This window comes from Diabrotica virgifera, chromosome 7 (assembly GCF_917563875.1).
Source record: "Diabrotica virgifera virgifera chromosome 7, PGI_DIABVI_V3a".
Classification (NCBI taxonomy): domain Eukaryota; kingdom Metazoa; phylum Arthropoda; class Insecta; order Coleoptera; family Chrysomelidae; genus Diabrotica; species Diabrotica virgifera.
This window is the reverse complement of record NC_065449.1, coordinates 50769910-50775909: the sequence shown is the minus strand read 5'-3', so window position 1 is coordinate 50775909 and position 6000 is coordinate 50769910.

Sequence of the window (6000 nt, the reverse complement as noted above, 5' to 3'; positions counted from 1 at the left end):
TCTATTTAAGTTTGATGAAGCTTTTCTGATATTATAGATTATGTTTCTTCAATTTTAAATGTGGTATTTAATACGAAAAACCCATACATTCATGTCCAAACAAATGAGACTGACCTTTTTCTGGTGAACTGAGAATGTCTTCACACAAAACCCGTTTCCTGCTATCCTTGGCTGCAATCAAAACCTCGTCCTGGCTTCCAGTAATGTTCTCCTCTGAAACTAGCTCGTATAGCTCTCGTTTCCTGCTTCTGTCGTGATGCTGTGTTCTACCTTTTTCGAAACTGCAATCAGCTACCGGGAACTCTTGACTCAAGGAGGTTCTTTTACTCTCAACCTGGCCTACCTCTCGTTCCACGATAGATACTCCACACTCACGGAACTACACCGGCTTTCTCACTCTCCGTACACTACCGTCTACTACTGGACTTCACTTCTCGACAGCTCAAAACATTCTGATCTCTATTTGTCATTCATTCCCCTACTTTCTAAATATCCCTTCCAGATTCACAAATCAAACTTCCACCACCAACTCTCATTCGCCGTATTCCTAAAAACCAATTTTTAATCTTTCTAAATATGCTTAATGGATTTCAAAAGAAAAATAGTTAATTCCCATTCTAAAATTACTTTCTACTAATTACAAAATTTTAATGACCTATTCTCTATTTCTACTAAGTCTTATTTAGCATCGGCTAATGATCGAACCTTCCGCGAACAACGATTATGACCTATTATCGATTTCACTTGAGTCTTATTTAATCACTTCTTAAAATTAAATATAACAATTTGTTGTATACAGGTTGTTCTAAATTTATATGCCCGTGGTTGAGAAAATTGAAAATATTTTATATTAAATTGAATTTTGTTTATAATTATTAAAATTTAATTTTCATATCAAATAGAAATATAACAAATCCCCGCCTTGTATTCGATAAAATTTATCTGCATTTTTAAATAAATTTTCTCGAGGCAAAACCAACTCCCTGTATATTTCCTTACTTTAATCTACGTCTTATATCCTAACTTACTATCTACTTCATGTAATTCTGTCTTTTATTCGTGATATTTGTATACATCGTGAATATTATAAATTCCTCGGATCTTTTCCGAGTTCCTGTGCCTCAACTCATAACTATTTATCCCATTTTCATTTTTTACGATGTACGGGCCTTCGAAAACAGGCATCAACTTTGCGCAAATGCCCCCAGGAAGATTTGATACTCGTAATGCCCTCACGAGTACTTTTTCACCCTTTTGGAAAGTCACTGGTCTTCTTTTTCTATTTTGTTCCTGTCTTTGGATATATTTTTCGTTGCTTCGCCGTAACCTTCTCTGTACGGTTTCAATCACCTGTTGATATTCTTTTGGCTCTTGGTCTTCCCATGGCCTTATCGGCAGTACACCCTTCATGATGTATTCTGGGGTCTCTTTTGTTACTGTACTCGGAATTGTATTTAGATACCTTTCTATTTCCGCCATTTTCCTGTCCCAGTGGCGATGTTGACCATCTGTTGCAATGCGAAGAAATTTCGTCACTTCCTGTATGAATCGTTCCGACGGATTACTCTGTGGATGCCTGATGCTGACAAAATTTGTCTCTATTCCTCGTTCTCGAAGTTGTCCCTTGAAACGATCATTTCGGAAATACGTTGCATTGTCCAGTAGAATCTTTTTTGGTGTTCCTACTATGGCTATAAAATTGTCGATTTTTCTTAATATTTCTTCCCCCTTTGTGGTGCGGCAACTATATAATTTTTACGGATTACCAGAATTATGCGGCACCATTACCAGAATATGTTTGTTCCTTTTAGTGGTCATAATTAGATCGCTTAACATATCTATTGCTACAATGTCTAGTTTGTTTCGGGCTTCAATATTTTTGGCAACATTTTCGTTTTTGAAATTCCGACTCTTATACTTTTGACATACATCGCACTTCTGGGTAATTTCCTTTGCAATGCGGTAATCCTGTCGGCTGATGTAATTTTCCCTAAAAACGAGCCAAACTTTTCTGCTACCGATATGCCCATTGTCCTCATGTAATTTCTTTATTATCTTTTCGGCCAATGTCTGTGTCACTAAATATAGTTCCTTTCCATCTATTCTCTTAAAATATATGTTATTTTCTACTTCCGCTCTTCTTTTTTCTCTTTCCTCTAGGTCTTCCTGGTTTGTCCTTATCTCATTTAACGAATATATCCCTTCTTCTTGTATTAATCTATTTAGTCCCACCTGTAGAGTAATTGTTTCCTTTTTTCCGGTGTCCTCATCCTGTGTTAGAGCGTCGGCTATTATGTTGTCTTTCCCTTTTATATATCGGAACTCAAAATCATACTCCTGTAATAATAGAATGCCTCTATGTATTCTATTATTTACTAATCTATTCTTCACGATATGTACTAACGCTGCATGGTCTGTTTCGATTGTGAATTTTGCTCCCAATAAATAAAACCTCAATTTGTTTACGCAGTATAGTACACTGGCAAACTCCAATTCTGTAACACTATATTTTCTCTCATGTTTTTTAGTCACTCGAGATATAAAACATATCGGCACTTCTTGGTCGTTTTGTATTTGAGACAGAACTCCTGCAAATTTTTGTATGGACGCATCAGTTCGGAGTATAAAAGGTAAATTGTAAATAGAGTGGTATATTTTCGTTCCTTTTGCGAATTCTCGTTTTAATGTTTCGAAAGCTTCCTCCTGTTCTTCTTTCCAATTCCATTTTATTCCTTTTTTAAGCAATTTTATCAGAGGGATTTCCTTTTGGCTCAAATCGGGAATCAGCTTTTTAAAATAATTAATCGTGCCAAGAAAACCTCTCAATGTTTTCAAATTCGTTGGTCTTGGGTATTCATCTATGAGCTTGACTCTGTCTTCGGCTAATCTTACTGTTTTGGTGTCCAATTGAAAACCCAAATAAATGACTTCTTTTTGAAAAAATTGACATTTTTCAATGTTTAATTTCAATCCCGCTGTGTCCAATTCTTCCAGAATTATTTCTATGTGTTCCAGATGACTCTGAGTATCTTGTGAAAAAATTAATAAATCATCGATATAATGAACTATGAAATCTTCATGGCGATTCAAAATGGTATGTAGAGCTCGGACGAGTGCAGCACAAGCACTCTGCAATCCAAATGGCACTACCTTAAACCGGTAGACAATACCATCAATAGAAAAAGCGGTGTAGTTTCTACACTTTTCAGCTAACAGTATCAACCAAAAACTGTGTTTTAAGTCAATTTTCGAAAATATGTGTGACCCGGTGATTCTTCCAAAAATGGCCTCGATGTTTAGAGGTGATTCATATTGTGATACAGTGTGCTGGTTGATATTCCTGGCATCTAAACATAATCTCAATTCTCCATTGCTTTTCTTTACTATCACAATCGGGTTAACATACGGTGAATCACATCTTTCGATGATTTGATCTTCCAACATTTTATTTATTTCTTCTTTCACCTCTTGTCGATACTTGTATGGAATCGGGTAAGTCTTTGATCGAAAATTTCCCAAGTTTTTCACCTCAAATGAATGTTCGTACTTTTTAGCCACTCTGTTTTCCTCATTGATCAAATTTTCGTAGTTTCTTAACATCAACCGCAATTCTTTTTCTTTCCCTTCTCCACATATTAATTTTCTGTCTTCTTTCTCAGATTCTTCACACATGTTTACCGTGCATTCTGCATCCTCGTTTGCATATACCTCCTCTTCAAATACCACTGTTTCAATCATATTCTTTTCACTTTCATTTTTTAGCTTTATTTCTTCTTCTCCTGAGCTCGTCTCTTCTTTTGAGGAATCCCAGGTTTCCTTTGTTTCTGATACTCTCAAATTTTCTTCTTCTGGGCTCAACTCTTCTTTTGAGGAGCCACAGGTTTCATTTTCTTTTATCTTTTTCTGACCTTTTCTCCTTTTTTTTCTTTGTCCTTGCTTCGCTGCCAAATTCATTTCCACTGTTTGTTCTTTACTTGATTCGTCCGTATTTTGTTTCTCATGTTCCTTGTCCTGTTCTTTTTCTTTTTCTTCTGTTAGTTTCATCGTATTATTTTTAAAACCTATCACTACATGTTTTTCTGCCAATTCGTCAACTCCTACTATCATGTCATGTGACATGTTTGGCATTATTACACATTGTAGTGCATACATATTCTTACCCAGTCGTACCATTACTCGTATGCCTTCATTTATAGTTGCCAATGTCCGTTTGTTTGCGCCCACTAAATTTACCCTAGGTATTTTGTAAATTAAATTTGTTAAGTTAACTTCTTCTATTAGTTTTCTGTTGACCAATGTTATTTCAGATCCAGTGTCTATCATAATTTTAATTGGTTTCTCGTTGATAAATCCATCCACAAATTTTAAATTAACTCCATTTTTCTTTTCGTTGTTTCCTGCCAATTTAATAAACTCCTTGGGGTGACAAAAGATTCCTGTTTGATTTTTGGTTTTTAGTGAGCGCCGTCGTGAAAAGACGCCGGTTGCTCATCGTTGTTTATATTTTCGTCATAATGTCTCTCTCCGTCATATTCATCTGTCTGGGTATTATTTACTTCTCTTCTATTTTCTCTAGGTCTGTCGGATCTGTTTCGGTTTTCTCGATATCCCTGTTCATTTTGTCTACCATTATTTCTGTTTTCTTGATTTGAGCGTGTGGTGTTTCTATTCTGGTATTCTCGATTTCTGTCCTCATTCCATTGCCTATTTCTTTGTTCATAATTTCCTCTTCCGTTGTCTCTATTTTCGTTTTCCCTTCTGGGATTAAAATCTCGTCTTGTATAGTCCCTCCTATTTTGATTTCTATCTCTGTAATCTTGTGTTTCTCGGGGCCTGTAATCTTCTCGCGACCTTCTTGATTTTCTTTCTCTTAGACGTGATTCTCTTATTTGTAGGAATTGGCATAAACTATCTATGTCTTTGTAATTTTGCAATGTGATATGGTCTTCCAGCGTTTCCTCGAAATATCTTGCAATCAGTTCGACTAATTGTTCCGATGAGTAATTATATTGTAAATGTTTTGCATTATTGTAAATTTGCAAAGCATATGTCCTTTCTGATACACCCATCCTATCATTGTATTTCCCATTTTGCAATTCCTTGTTAATTTCCAATTGTTGGACCTTTCCCCAGAAATAATTCAAAAATTTTTGTTCAAATTGTTGCCAATTTCCGAATTCTTCTTCTTTACTATCGAACCATAGGCTTGCTTCATATTTGAGATGGTTTCTGATAGTTTCTTTTGCTGTTTCGAAATTTCCGATGTGCTGTATTTTCTTTTTCAGGCTCTTTATGAACGGCACTGGGTGTAATCTTCTTACATCCCCGCCAAACCTTATCTTCACGTCATCTGTGCTATGTATAACCATTTCTCTTCTTTCTCCGACATTCTATTGCGTCCTATTTTCGGTGACTTGTTTTTCTATTTCTGTGATTCTTTTTTCCACTTCTTCTCTGTCTACTTGGATAGCATTTTCCAACTTATTTTCCAAATTTTCTAGTTCCTTTTGCTGGCAATTCGTTATCTCCTTTATTTTGATTTTGATTTCTTTAATCTCTAACTCCTGTTTCTCGCTCTTTTCTGCAATCTCTTCTATTTTTTTAACCATTTCCTTCTTAATACTCTCTATATTTCTGTTGTTTTCTTCTATGGCTTGTTTTGTTTCCTCCTGATTTTCTTTCATTACTTGTTGTGTTTCTTCCATTTTCTTTGATGTTTCTTCCTGATTTTTATCCATTGTCCTTTTTGCTTCATCCATTGCTTGTTTTGTTTCTCTTTGATTGTCATCCAGTTTTTGTGACTGGAGTTGCATCAGTTGTAATAGTTTATCTATTCCTGATAATTCTTGCTGTTCTGATGCCATGATTGTCGTGTCTAAAATATCTTCTTGGTCTGAATGTTCTTTTTGTTTTTTGTTGTCCTTGCTTTGGCTTCTTGTCACAGACATTTGTTTTCAAGAAGTATTATCCCCGCCAAATATGAAATTTTACTAGTATGTT